General features: G+C 37.2%; 1 protein-coding gene across 1 annotated transcript in view; it reads right to left on the minus strand.

Annotated features, from left to right (window-relative positions):
• EYS (eyes shut homolog) overlaps nt 1-16,062 on the minus strand; it is a gene marked incomplete at both ends in the record, with an annotated part of 1,105,706 nt that overhangs the window by 164,242 nt on the left and 925,402 nt on the right.

Genomic DNA, 16,062 nt, shown 5'->3' on the forward strand with positions numbered 1-16,062 from the left:
TAAAGTACTTAGCATATTTTTAAAATAAAAATTTAAAAGACAATTTGAATGATATTACCATTACTTGACATATGTAATAATAGTGACTTGCACTGTTATGAAGTCTACTTCATAGAGATAATAGGAAATACATTTATTAACACTAACAGTGGCAATCTCTGCATATTGAACGTGTGAATGATTTTAATGCTCAATTTTGCTTACTTGTATTTTCTAAATTTTGGACAATGAACACATCTAATTTTTATTTTTAATTTTAAGCAACTGCCATAATTTTTCCAGGATTGAGCAGGTTCCCAGGACATGGGACTTTTTGTGTTAAAACCAGGGACATTTCAGGCAAACAGGGTCAGCTGGTAATTCTACTTCCCAAATAAAAAGTCAGTTTTATTAAGCAGTCATTGGTTAAATCATTTACCAATACTTTTTCTTAAAATTAACTTTAGAGGATAAGCGGAATGAGAAAACAAACTGGAACGGCCCTTTCCCCCTCTCCGTTCCAGAAGAGACAACTGTCCGCTGATTCCCTCTTCCCTAGAAATACAAATCTAATGGCCCTGGCAATACATGATTCCACTACTTTTTTGGCCTCTACTCTAGTTTACCAAGGTCACTTCGAATTCTGATCAGATCCCTGTTGAAAGTTCTAGTGCTGTAGTAGCTTCCAGAGCGTCCCGTTTGTGTGAACTGTAAATGGTGAGGATCTACGAAGCACAGCTGCCATCCTAGTTGATATGGGCAGGTGAACGTCTACGATGCTTTATACTGCAGATAGAATAGTGCTGAGGTAATGCACGTATTCTTATTCAGAAAAAAATCTCCTTGTTTCATTTAGAGCCTATTAATTCTAACCCTGAGCTGCAGATCCACAAAGGGAAGCCTCTCTACTCTACTTGCTTTCTGTTCCTTCTTTCCTTTCCCCCCAAATTTCCATCAAATGGTTGTTTCTAGTATCTGCTTAGTCTAGGTACTATTTTAGAAATGGATACTCTAATTCCACCAGAAGATTTTTCCACATGTAGATTCTTATCACGTACATTTTTATGCCTCATATTTGCTGATAGACCAAAGTATGTCATAAGAAACAAAAAATGCTCTATAAACAAATTAGACATTATGCCACATAAATCATTTGAGGAAAAATCTAAGTGCATATCCCTTATGTCTCTCAAGTATTGCTGAGGCCAGCCGAATCTAATAATTTAAAAACTCAAGGATCATATTTTGAGAAAATCCATTGACTGGCTGAGTGATCTTAGGCAAACCACTTAACCTTTCTTCCCTGACGTGTGATTATCCACAGAAGGGAGATAATCATTCCTAGCTCATAAATGGTTACTGAGAATCACATTATTTAATGTACATAAATCATTCAGTGCTAATATTAAAATCCAGAGTTAAAGCAATTATTTGCTGACTAGACAGGGATCTCTAAAGAGATTTTTATGAAAATAAATTGCACAGTCAAGATGAGGTGTTCATCTACTTCTGCTAACATTGCTTGTAATGGAATTCAAAATGAAATCCTCGGGTTGCATTATTTAAAAAATTAAAACGTGGTGAAACAGACATATTTTACAGAGTCCTTAACATCCTGGTTGGTTAGATTTATAGTCTTTAGGTAGCAATTTGGTAGAAACATTGAGATTTGGAAAAGACAGTTTATTTAAAATTTTTAGAAAATCCTGCTCAAACTAGAAGTTTATAATGCTTCCAAGGGAAGAGCTGTAAAAATGTAAACAATGGAGAGTGAGTTGGTGAACTAAATCAAGTCCTTTTATATAATGGAATTCTATTCAGCTTTTAAATAGGAGCTATAGTTAATGGGATGGAAATATATTTGTATAAAATGTAAAAAGAGATAAAGACAATTTGGATGATATAGCATTTTAATAAAAATATGCATAGGCGATTAACCCAGAACTATTTTCACTAACATTAACAGTGGCTATCTTTACATGTGGAATGAGAATGATTGTTAATTTGTATCTTTTGTTTACTTGCATTTTCTAAATTTTGAGATTGAACATACAATATTTTTCAATTTCACCTCTTAAGCCAAAAAATTAGTTTTTATAAAAAGCAAATCAAGGATTAAATAATTCAGTATTTTCCAGGATTCCATGCTTTCCTTCCAGGTACATCTATCCATCAGTCTCCTTGCTAAGTACATCTTTCATCGTGCTTGTAATGAGAATTTGTGGATAGGAAACTCACAGTCATATCACATTTCATATCACTTTTGAATAATAGTTTAACTATGTATACAATTTTACAGGTTTTTTTTCTTTTGGAACTTTAAACATAGTACACAATTATTTTCTGCCATCTGTTGCTGAGGTCCATCTAAAGGCAGCTCTTTTGTTCTTTTAATTTTTCTTTCTACAGCTTTAAGATCATCTCTTTATCTGTGATAACGAGCCTAGGTGTGGATCAGTCATTATTTATTCTTCTTAATACTCCGAGTGCACATTTGATCTCAAGAATTACATATTCCTTCAATTTTGGAAAGTTCTCACCTGAGTCACCTCAAACATTGCTTTCGGACATTCTCTGACATCTCTTTTTCTGGAGTTTTTCTAGAACTTATATTACACATTTTTAGAAATCCTGTGAAGTTATTCTCTAAATGTCTTAATCTTGCTTTCATTTTCAAAAATACTCTCTTCATTTCTCTAGCCTATGTTTTTCCTCGGCACTATTTCTGCCCTTCCCTTGGGGTCTCCAGGAGCATTTCTTCTATCTATTGAGTTATACATTTCAATGAATATATTGTTTAATCCCCAATATTCTGAACCCTTTCCACATTTTTGGTGTTAATTTGCGTTGATAGTTTCTCCTTTCACATAAGTGTTATTCTTTCATTTATGCTTTCTAGCACCCTAAAAATACTTCTTTTAGGTTTGGTCCGACTTTTCCATAACAGTGATTTTGTTAGAGCGATTCACTTGTCATTTGCTGATTTGCCTGTTTCCTTTCTCAGTCTCGCCAAGTGCAGGCTCGTGGTGAGTGGGAGGTGTTGGTGTTGTTCCCCCCCGCCTCCCCCATCCCTTGCCATTTAAACTCCCTGTAGCCTTGGGTCATGGACCTTTGGTAATTCTGTCCTTTGGTGGTATTAAAGGTATCACAGGCCCATTCACAGAGCCAAAAAGGATTGTTTGTTAAATTTCTGCTCATGACACTTTGTGTTCTGTTTTCGTCCTGTGCTGGCAGCTTGCTAAAAGTCAGAATCCCAGATGACAGCGTGTGCGTGCGTGTGTGCGTGTGTGTGTGTGTGTGTGTGTGTGTGTGTGTGTGTGATCTTTCACAAATATTCCTGAGAGACTAGTTTTAGTTCCCTTAGCTCTACGGAAACGGAGCTTCCCTGTTTCCAGGTCTGTATCAGGGCAGGCCTGCGTGTTACCTCTTTTGCTGTTTTGCATTTTTGTCTCTTTGTTGTGTTTGGAAGATATTTCCTTGTTTTGTATTTTCAGTTATCTCTTTTATTAAAAACTTCTCCATCGTTGCTATGTGTTTGATGCTACAAAGGAGCATCAAAATGTGAAGTTATGGAGTCATCTTGACTAGAATTCCCACATTTTTTTCATTCACAATAAGAAAATACAATTATAAAGATCAAACCAAGTCCTTGTCTTTGAAGGGCTGTGCAAGTAGAAAGTAATCTTTAACTTGTGAGAGGCAGAATGAAGAAAAACGAGACAAGCCATTTGGAGGTGCCTTTATGACTTGGCAGGCTTTAAATTTGGAAGGACTAATTTATTTGACTTCTTACATCTCAGGTTTGTTTTGTGCTAAAGGCATTTCAATGCATCTGTCTCACCCTATTTTTCAGTGGTGTATTTCAAAAGCATGTAAGTAAAGTGGCTTGTTTGCTTTCTAGAGATAAACAGGAAGTATGGATTTATTTTTCTTCTCTAAGGTACCTATGTTTGATTTGTCAAAAAAAATCTGGGAGTTTTATGAGTCACTGGCATTAAACCATAATGAAATTAAATACTTAGAAGGACTATTGTAGTGCAGTGCTGAAGGCTCACGAAACATAGCTCATGCATAACTGCAGTAGCTACAGAGTTTTGAAACCATGATACAGCAGTAACAAACTGAACAGCACCCGCTGCTTCTGGGGATATTGCAAAGCTGACGACAGTGCTGCTTTCACAGGTGCAAAATATAAATGTTCTTTGTCTTGTCATGTCACTAGGTTTGGCTATTGGCCTGCAGTCATGTTAGCTTGTCTATTTTAAATTTTGGCCACGAATGAATTTTGCTAGTAAGTTGCTTTATTTACCTGAATTAGACTTTAAAAATGAATGCAAAGCCCTGGCCAGGTAGCTCAGTTGGTTGGAGCATCTTCCCATAAACCAAAAGGTTGCGGGTTCGATTGCCAGTTAGTCCTGGGGCCTACGGGAGGCAACTGATTGATGTTTCTCTTTCTCTCCCTCCCTTCCTGTCTCTCTAAAATAAATAAAAACATACCCTCAGGCAAGGATTAAGAGAATGTTTTATTGATGCTTACCAAACATAAAGTGTACAAACCTTAAGTGCACAACTCAATGCAGTTTTTCGTGGGTTCACTTAATAAAATACGAAATTTTTAGTCCCCCCTCTCTAAAATCAACAAAAATATTAAAAATTAAAAAAAAAAGAATGCAAAACAAGTTCTCTGCATGGATAACTTGCAGTATAGATAGCAGTTAAACGGGCCTCCGAATGAACTATTCTGACCAATAATAACCAGTCTTAATGTTTACCACATGGAAGTATTGCTCAGAAGCGAATGGACAGCATGCACAGTAAGCTCCAGCTTGGAACTTTCATTAAAAGAATCTTCTCAGGCTACACTTAGGACCGAGAGGGCTTCACTTCAATCGTTAGCAGTGGTGATCTTCAAGTTCAGCCCGAAGTTTTAATAACTCTGCACAAGGATATCTGAGATGGGAGACTCCTATCAGCAGATGGCAGTAAAAGTACATGGAAGAGATGAAGGGACCGAAAGGCACCTGGTCCCCACAAAGATACAATCTAATTGGTGGTGCGATTGTTTTAGCTCCCTGTTTGCAACAGGAAAGCATGGGGAAATATCTTTAAAAGATTATACATCAGGCAGTTTGGATGAAACTGTCCAGAGACATACAGCTTTCCTTACCAGTTCGTGGTCCTGATGCGAATGTCATGGCTGTGTGAGCACATTTAGGAAGATGCAGCTTAAGAGTATGATGTAATGATTTTATACGGCCCTATCAACACAGCCCTGTTTCTTGAGGCTGTCTGTGCGACTCAGCACAATTTACATGTTAAAACAGTGTAGAAAAAGATCAGACACAAAAGCCAGAGTGTTAGGCTCTCTGCCAAATAAAAACAACATAAACACACTGAAAGCATCACTTTGTGTTCAGAGCACCAAGGAGCTGGTCAGACTTCCTGTCTCTGGATGATAGTTAGGAGATGGTCATTGGTTTTAGGTTATTTTGTTTATTAGCCTTTCCTCTGACTGACAGCCCAACTGTAATTAATAATAAATTACAGAGAAAACCAAGCCTTTATTCTGTGAAGCACTGATATTAAAAGAAGGATCTGTGATTATGTCTGAGCCCTGCTGAAGCAGGAGCTTCATTCACACCCTTGATTAACCAGAGCAGCTGCCAAGGGAACGTCCACCCAGCTGCCATGAGGTATCAGAGCTATTCCTAGAACTGGGAGTTTACTTCTGACCAGTGTCCAATTCATGTGCAGTGGGATCTATAGCATACTCTACAGACTTATGGTCTCTCGGAAGCTCCTCCCAAAGTGTAGATGGCTAGAATTCCCTTCTTCTTTTTTAGCTTTTTTTTTCTTCTACCCAGCAAACATTCACATAATGATCATCGCAATTACACAAATTGAAATTTGCACCCAGAAATGTTGCTGTTTTTTGACCTGACATCTGGCTTTAACCCACATGAACATGCTGGATAGAAGTGTCAATGGTGAGCTGGGGCGGGCTAGCACTGGCTCGCGAGAGCCGATTCTGTGTATCCCTTCCCAACATCACATCAGCAGATTCGTGTTGGTAGCTTTAAATTGGCCACAGTGGCAGTATTTGTCTCTGGGAAACTGGCAGATGGTGCCAATCAAATCAGCCCCTTATCTTACCCGTTTCCCTGAGAGCTGGTTGTTAAACACAGACCAGGAAATCACTGAGTTTCTTAAATATTTCTTAGTAGGGTTCAAGCATTCACTTGGAACAAGGACATTGAGAGAGTTGCAAAAATCAACTTCACTGTTGGCATTTCATTGGGAATTTTAGTAGAAAATGAGACTTTATTTATAATATATTAGTTCACAGCTCTAGATTGGATCAAGTTACTCTGGCGATGAATGTGGATTTTGAGAATATTACCCTTAAAACCTACACATATTCAGTTTACAAATACCAGGTAATATTTAATTTTACCCTTCATTTCTAATACTTATTATTGGCTCAGTTTGTTTTTAGCAATTTTGGGCTACAGTTGTATCTAATCCACTGAGCATTCAATACAAACTCAGCAGTTAAAAATATTGATTCCTGATCCTTTCCTCTCCAACAGCTAAACTTTCATACAAACATATTTTGAGAGACTGAAGTTTTCCAAGTTAAAATAGCACATGGAAAAACTCATTTGATAAGAAATAGATTATTTTACCACATTTGAATAAAAAGCAATTCTGGTATGGGCAAGTAGAGATTCAGTTCTATTAGATTATGAGAGAAGCTAAAGACAAGGTTTCTTTAGGAAAAGGCCATCTGTGTCCCTGCCATTTTTTTTGATGTTACAGTGAGCATTGCCTCATTCTTTCTTTTAAGTTGCCTTATATTAACAATAAATGTGTAGCGTTCTTGTCTTCTGAATGCTAGTTTCCACATGGTTTATTGTTTGTAGCATGTGACTTTCCTGGCAGGGCATTTTAACTGAGATGTATCTATGTCTCTATCTCCATATCTACCCATCTATACCATAAAATATTTTAATGTTACAATATTTATAGTTTTATGTTTAATCCAATGAAGTCGTCAACAGTTCTACCTTCTATTAAACGATACAAAGAAAGAGTGGATTAGCAGATGCAAAAGATTTAAATTTCAGAAGCACTCTCTAAACCAAACTTATAAATATTCTCATCACTCCAAGTGTAAAAAGGCCATAGTGTGATCCAGCAAGCCGTGCCCCAGATCAATACCTCTTCGGTTTCATATTTCTTTGCCAGCTAGCAATGCAGGTGTCCCTTGCTTATTTAATTTTCTCTGAGCAACTACACCTATTTCTCATTCTTATACAGTATATAACTTTTTCTTCATGGTTTCTGGGGTTTTGGGTACACCACTTCGCTCTCTAGCTGTCCTCATACCCTTTGCCAAACATGGCTTGCCCATCTTTAAAATTTCTGATGGGGACAGAAGAAAAGGGGAGCCAGATTCTTACCCTAGAAGGCTTTTGATTTGAAGATAATCAGACAAGTAAAAATTTAAAAATTCAACCAATATAAAAATAGATGGAATTGATGAATCCAAAATTTGGGCTTAATTATTAAAGGAAGAATTAGTAGCACTACCTTAATTTTGAGTCCATTTCTTATTAATAGCTTCCATGAAAGCACTCCCAATGTAAAGACTGAGGGGGAATTTAAGTGATCATGATGATGGAAAAACTGCTCTGTTTTTCGCCCTTATAATAGAGACAACACCACATTCTGAAGTTGTTTCTGATAAGAAAAACAATTGCACTAAACATTTTGAAATTTTTCCAGAAGATGATGTGTGAAATATGGGAAGTGGAACTAAAACCCACATCATCTCACCAGGAGAGACAAATCACTGATAGCTGGAGGTGGTTTGCCAGTTTTGTATGACCTGATACAAACAGAAAACTAAATTATTACAGGGCTCATAGGCCCATGATGACAAAGAAATATTATAAGCTCTAAAATATATAATCTGTGCTAATTAAGACATAAAGTCTTAATCAAAAAATGATTTAAGGTAATTTTTAATACAGGTAAAATAGTGTGGAAGAAAGAAGGAAAATTTGTGTGGAAAAACAAATCCTAGAAGAAATTAGTGTTCAGGTAAATGATCTTGAACACAGCTTACAGTGGACCTACTCCTTCAATAGACGAATGAATGCCTGCTGTGTGAGAACATACAGAACACCCTTGGTGGAAAAGTGGGGGTGGGTAAAGCAGTTGTCTTCTGAAGGGTCCCACACGGTGAGGAGGAAAGGTACTGTCCTTCTCTGAGAGGTGGGCTGTCCCTGAACCGGAGGGGTCGGACCAGGCCAGCAGCGGCAGTGTAGGTCAGTGTCAATGAGGGCTGCTGGGTTTGCGCTACATCTTCAAGGCTCATCCAAACTGAGTTAGCAAGCAAAGCCGGAAAGATTTTATTTAGAGAACACACTGTGGGACCACTTGATTGCCAGGCCTGTGAGGCAAAAATGAAAGCAAGGAATTCAAGGAGTGCCTAGCTTTGTTGCTTATAGGAAACAAACAAACACACAAAAAAGGAAACCATCTTTCCTTCCATCTTTAGCTCTATTGCCCTTCTTTAGTGAGCCCCAGTCCAGCATCTGGTGCCTTCATGCTGATCTGTCCTACCTCCTACCCATTGTAAGTGACACTTAACCAACCAGGAGAGACTGAAACAGATCATTTCAAACTGATAGAGACCTTCATGAGGTATATATTATTATTAGCAATGACTTCTTACAATGGAATATAATGGAATTATTTGCCTTATTTATTATGAACCAAGCATTATTCCAAGTACTTTACAATACTGAAGAGCATTCAGCACATGAGTTAAGTAGAAACAATTTTCCCATTAAAGATGAGAAAATTGAGGAGTCAAGGGGTGAAATAACTTATTCAAGGTCACATAGACCATAAGTGACAGAACTGGGTTTTGAGGTGAAAATGGAAGCAGAGATTGGAGTGAAATCAAGACACACCAAAGAATGTCAGCAGTGACCCAAAGCTAGAAGAGGCAAGGGACGGATCGTTCTGGAGGCCCCTGGAGGGAGGATTGTTCTACTGATATCTTGATTTCACACTTCTGGCCTCCAGAACCGTGAGAGAATAAATTCCTGTTGTATTAAGCCACCAAGTTTGTGACAATTTATTGCAGCAACTACAATAAACAAATTCAGAGTAAAAGTTTTTCTTTTTCAAATGGATGGAACAAATGTTAAAAATAAGAGCTGGGGGTTGGAATACTATCAGTGTTCAATAGGTAAGGTGGTATTCAGACAAATGAGACTAGAATGTGTAGATATTGAATTGTAACTGGACACCTTATTAAGATATACAGAAAATCCAAATGATTTGAGTTTAACAAATATCTCAGCTGAGTAGTAGCTATGAGATCAGGATTCAATAGTGTATCTCCTTTTAACATTTCAAAGTGCAGTCTAATTTGCAGAAAACACTGATATAATCAACATAAATCGATTGCAAACCTCTAAATCTAGTATCTGCATTTATTGCAATTCAAATAGAGTAATAAGAATATTTTAACAGACCCCTGTTCGCAAAGGGGATTATGTTTGCCATTTCACCAAACACTAAGGGATTCTTGGGGTGAATATCGTCATAGTAGTGACTGGAAAAGAAGTGGTAAAAAATCATTCAGCAATTTCCCTTCCTTTATCATTTGACATTTTGAAGTCTAAAAACATTCCCCTTGTATTTCCATTCCCCTTGTATTTTGAGGGAGGGATTTGATTTACTATGTATGATAAGAAGAACCTTGATATTCAAAGATTTTTACCCACTGCCGATGTTTTGTTGGCAGACAATCAATGTAGCAAACATTTCCACACTGGTTACTTTAACTTGAGTCAGCTGACCACCTAGTATCCTGATCTTGGGGAGACTAATACGAATGTTAAAATAGTAAGTTCTTTATGCCAAGGAAAGGTCTGGATGGTGGTGCTGCAGACAGATGGAGAAAGCCCATTTTTGTCCTTAAAGATTTCCTAGGAATCCAAGGATTATGTGACTACAGAATCACTGTTACATTATATTGTGAAAACATACAGAGAAGAACAAAGAAGTGTCCGTAAGTGAGGAAACCTTACTATCCTTGCTAAAGGCTCCTTAAGCATCCTCTACTCAGAAGCATTTTCTGAATTGAGAAAGTGTTCTCATTTAGACTATACAGCAGCCAGAACCTAAAATACCTTGGAGTAATAGTTAAAAAAAAAATCGCTAGATATAATAGTGATATTAAAACACACAAATGATTAAATGATTAATTCCAAATGATAACTGAAGTAGAAGTTTATAAGGATCAAGTTATTTTTCTTTCTAGCACGTAGTAAAAGAAAAGGACAGCCCCTTTTCTCTCTTCAAGGTCTTTTGCAAAACATCATAATGAAACTCTGTGCACTTCTTATCAGCAGAACAGAGGTAATGGACAGACTTTATAAAGAAGAATTTCTCACAGTCAGTTAACATTCATATACCTGTAAATGCCAACATGGAACAGAGTAAACTATACTTAGAATCAAGAAAACTTAATAGCTGGAATTACTCGAGATGCATAGTTCATTCTTCTACTCAATGGAAGATACTTTTTTTTTTTTTTAAATCCTCACCTGAGGATATTTTTCCCATTGCTTTTCAAAGAGAGCCGAAGGGAGAGACAGAGAGAGAGAAAAACATCGATGTGAAAGAGACACATGGATTGGTTGCCTCCTGCATGTGCCCCAACCGGGGCCAGGGGGTGGGCCTGCAACTGAGGTACATGCCAGCATCGAACCTGGGACCCTTCAGTCTGCAGGCTGACACTCTAACCACTGAGCCAAACCTGCTGGGGCTGGAAGACACTCTTGAAAGAATGACCTTCAGCCCCTGCTTGAATATTCTATCGAAAGAGAGCTCATTATGTCACAAGGCTATTTCTTTATTGTTTAACAGCTCTGCCATCATTTGTACAAAAGCCATTTATTATTATTATTTTTATTAATTTGGTGGTAGTAACTGTTTATTGAAGATTTTCATAAGCCAGGTACTGGGTTCAATACCATACATGGATTAGCTCAAGGCAGTGGGCCTCAACTGGGGTTCTGCCTACCACCCTGTCCCTTGCCCCAGGGAACATTGGGCAATGTCTGGAGACATCTTTGTCAAACAAAAGGAGGAAGATGCTGCTAACATTCACTATGAAGAGGTCAGCAATGCTGCTAAACGTCCTATAAAACACAGGACAGCTCCTGACAGCAAAGAAGGATTCAGCCCCCAAATTATCAACAGTGCCTGTCTTGAGAATCCCTGATTTAAAGTAAAAGCAGAGTGGATGCTCACCAGCTAAACAAATGGTTGGGCATGTTCTCAGCACTCAGGTATCCAGACTTCACCTGCATGAAACTTTGTAACCATGTTTTTAATGGTGCTAAAACATATATAACATAAAATTTACCATTTTAACTATTTTTAAGTGTAAAATTCAGTGGCATTAAGCATATTCACAATGTTGTGTAACCCCCACCACTATTTCCCAAATTTTTTATTACTCCAAACAGAGACTCTGTATCCGTTAAGCAATAATTCCCCAGTCTGCCCTACCCACAACCCCTGATAACCAACCACTAATTAATTTCTATCTCTATGAATTTTCCTAGTCTAGTTACTTCATGTACATGGAATCATATAATACTTGTCCCTTTGTGTCTAACTTATTTCACTTTAGCATAAAGTTTACAAGGTTCATCCATGGGGCAGCCTGTGTCTTCATTCCTTCTTAAGGCTGAATAACATTCCACTGTATGTATAGACCACATTTTGTTTATCCATTCATTCGATCCGATATTTTCTAAAATTAAGTAGGTAAAAATACTGCTTCTAACATTTTAGCAATACAATAAATAAAAAATAATATAGAAAATATTAATATTTTATTGTGTTCCCCCCAAAAAAGACACACCAAAAACCACCACAGGTCATACAAATGAAACCGGAGAACATGCTGCACGGATTCCTACTGTGCAAACCAAACAGTAAGTCTGAAAAGAAAACATCAACTGCAAACTCAAGTGCATGGAAGACAATCCCTTCTACTTGTCCTGGTCCTTAATGGGAAGCCTTGCTTTGTACCCTAATTGTCCTGTGAAAAATACAGTGCAGAAATGTAAAAAGCTGAGAATAATGAAGGAACTAGATGTGATGTCAGAATGTGTGAAACTGGGCAAGTCATTGAACTTTCTGGACCCTCAGTTTATTCATGTCAAGAAAGGGCAAACTTGTCCTGTAGAGCGCCAGGTAGCAGATATTTGAAGCTCTGCAGGTTACCTCCTGTCTCTATTGCGTATTCTTCTCCTTCCTTCTCCTTGCAATCCTTTAAAAATGTGGAGACCAGTCTTAGGCTCATGGGGTGTATGAGAACAGGCTATAATATATGAAGACAGGGCACACATGGCCAGATTAGCTTATGGTTTGTGGCTTGCCAACCTCTGAGCTAGAGATAGCACTTCAAAAATGCCCGGCCGGGAGTAGCTCAGCGGTTGAGCGTTGACCTAGGATCCAGGCGATCGGGTTCGATTCCCAGTCAGGGCACATGCCCGGGTTGCGGGCTCGATCAATGACTCTCTCATCATTGATGTTTCTATCTCTCTCTCTCCCTCTCCTTTCCTCTCTCTGAAATCAATATAGATATATTTTTAAAAAACAAACAAAAACCAAAAATAGCAGGGTTCTCAATCAGGGGCACTTTTGTTCTTCCTCAGGGGATGTATGTTAATATCTGAAGATATTTTTGGCTGTCACTTGGGATGGGAGTGGGTGGTGTTACTGACAGCTAGCCTGTAGAGGCCAGAGATGCTGTTAAATACCCTATAATGCACAGGATAGGCTCCCACAGCAAACACTTATCTGTTTCAAACGGTCAATAGTTCCTACTTCGAGGAACACTTCATTACTGGCTATTTTCTCTTAATTCTTTGAACAGTAAAGAGCTGAAGTATATTTAATTTTCCTTCACCTAGGACTGCAGTTAATTTATGTTTACTCAATTGGTGTGATAGATCTACAGCAGTGTTGGAGGAATTCAAACAGCCTCGGCGTTCCTACAAACTGTATGGCATGGAAAAAACCCATAAAGATAAATTTGATGAAGATCTCTAGCCATGAGGATAACTGCAATTACAGCCTTAAACATCTGTGGCCCACAGGGAGAAGAAGGGAACTATGTAGGGCAGTGAGAGATACTCAACTGTGACATAGCAAACACATTCAGACCACCGAGTGAGAAAACCAGAGCCAGGAATTGCGGGTACTCTGATTATGGTTCTTTGGTGCCTTGAATATGTTGATATTTTTACCTGCCATGAAGTAGTAATATACCTTCTATGAAATCAGGATAAAGAATCATGTAAGACAGACAACTGGATCATTGAAAACGTTCAGGGGAAATCTAACATGTTACTCAAAGTAATGCCAGTAAGAGGATAATTCTAAGATTAATGCTTCTAATTTTTTCTTCGTGTGTACTAACTGCATTTTCATGGTATCCTAAATGCTCTCTCTCTCTTTTTTTTAAGTTTCACTGTCTTGCTTTTAAAGAAATTTTTAACTTTCATCTCTTTAAATTCTATTAATTTAAAATTATATAAGAAAGTGATTATTAGGAAATCCAACTATAAATTCTCAGAAATTCACTCTAGTATATCCTATTACAATTGGATTCTAGGCTCACCTCTGAAGTTTTGGTTTGGAAAGCTCTATTTCTGTTGAAGGCATTAGTTTGTATTAGCAATAAAGAGCAGTGCTGCATGTCTGAAAAGGCTTTGAACTAGAATTCTGATTTATAATTCTTCTTTCTGTAATAACCAAGCAAGCAATCTTTTAAGAGATCTTACAGAGAAAATTCTGCTGTATAACATACTAATGTAAAGTGACAACTTAGATCTATCTGAAGGGATATGTTTGCTGCTTTTCTACTATTTTAGATTAGAAAAAAGCACGTGCGAAAGCTTTTTAAAGATGATACGTCTGTTAAGCGTAGTGGAGTTGGGGTGGAGATGCGGAACAGTGAAAGATAATGCAGGCCATGTGAGCAGAAACTATCTCTCAGGGCACGGAGCGCTTTAAAATCATACAAGTGAATCTGGGAGTAGGCTATTGCAAGCTTAATTTGGGAAAGTAAAATAATCCGATTTGTGTTGTAGTGATATCGTCCCAGACATTTAGTGACATTATTCTGGAAGTCTTATGGAAGATGGATTAGAGGGGCTTACAGATGAGGCAGGGAGACCACTGAGGAGGAAACACACGATGCAGAAAAGCAATCAGGCTGTCCCAGTGGGGCGAAGAGGAAGGGACAGATTGAGATATATTTAGATATTCAAGGAGGAACAAAACTTGAGTCTGGATTGGCTGTAAGGGAGGAGCTAACGAATGACACTAAGACTCTTAGACTATTGATTTAAGATGCCTTTCAATGCTTTACCTTTCTCATCTCTTTTAGTCTAAGATGTAAAACTTATTATACTGGCAAAGCTAGGATTTAGATCTGATCATCTAACTTCAAAGCACATGCTTACAACTGTTCTCCATAACCAGGATGCATAATGGAGGAGGGAGAGACTGTTTGTGATGTTAGTTAAGATAAAGCATTATGATTTGGAAATGTGGAGTCTGAGATGGCTATGGAATACATAGCTAGATCATATCATAGGCAACTAAATGACTGGAACTTTAAAATTTGGTTGCGTACTACTCTTTCATATTATATTCGAGTTTATTGGATTTTACAGTGATGCCAATGGCAAAACTTCATACATTATGCCCAAATCTAAAAACATCCGTAATAATGCAAGTATGTTACCGAGCATATTGGGAAGTAGACTCTGTAAAAGGCCTTATTAACTTTGTTGTTAGAAATTTTTAACCATATTACATATTAACACTTCAGTACACTTCACAAAATAGCAATTTGGGCTTTTATTCAACCACATTTACTAGAAAAGTGAGAACTGAATTAACTACAATCTAGAAAACAAATAGTGCAAAAAATTTCATGAATATTAATAGAAAACCAGACAAATGTAATGTATTTGAGTTCGCATCACAAAATGTACAATTCATTCTTTTGTGGAACTGCTATTTCCAAACAAGACAGATTGCTTTAGTCACTTTAAAAAATGCAAAATGTGAAACATTCATAAAAAACAGATAGGTTCAGATCATGGAAAATGTGATAGATTTCTTAATGAAGAGATGAGATTTTGAATAAAGTACTTCCTTTCGCAGCATCTTAACAAGATCATATTCAATGAATATGAACCATTAGGAAAAGAAACGACAAACACATACATCCAGATGAGACTGTAGGTTGCTATGGACATGCTAAGAATTCCCATGTCATTATTTCTGATTTTTCCCCTTGTCCTAAAATCACTAATAGGGTACATAGTCACTGTAAATTGTACGCTTGAATCAAAACACATCAAGGTTTAATTTATTGAATGATATTTCATTAGTTCAGATGAGTTGAAATGTGGCATTTCATTTTCTAAAACTGTGTGGAACCATTAATCATATAGATACTTAAATTGCAATTTAGGCTCTGAGTAAAGTTTCAATTTATCTGAATGAAACTGAATAAACATCCAAAAGGAACTAAGATTCATTTTAGATCAAACTGACTTTCTTTGTTGATTAGTGATCATGCAAGATTAATCAGAGGCAATTTCTTTCGTTCTCCATTTTTATTAAATGATATGAGACTGTTCTTTATCCATGGAGCTATTTTAATAAAGTAGAACATTTTTAATGGTTTGGTTTGCTTACTTGACTCTACCTGATTTCCAAATACATGATAGACGAATGAAGGAATCAATAAATCAGTCTGGTACTTCATACGAAATTAAATTTTAAAAAATAGGTCATTCATTCGTCTGTAATCAATTCTTATTTTGAGTATTACTTAATTTATTTGATTGTTATTGTGATAGTCACTAAAGAAGAAAGCTTAACTCTTTGGATAGGAATCTAACCCAAGTCAAGGGCTCAGAAGAGAGTGCTGTTCCTGCTGCGATCATTTCTGGACGA

Source organism: Miniopterus schreibersii, assembly GCF_964146895.1.
Source record: "Miniopterus schreibersii genome assembly, chromosome: 6".
NCBI classification, from domain to species: Eukaryota; Metazoa; Chordata; class Mammalia; order Chiroptera; family Miniopteridae; genus Miniopterus; species Miniopterus schreibersii.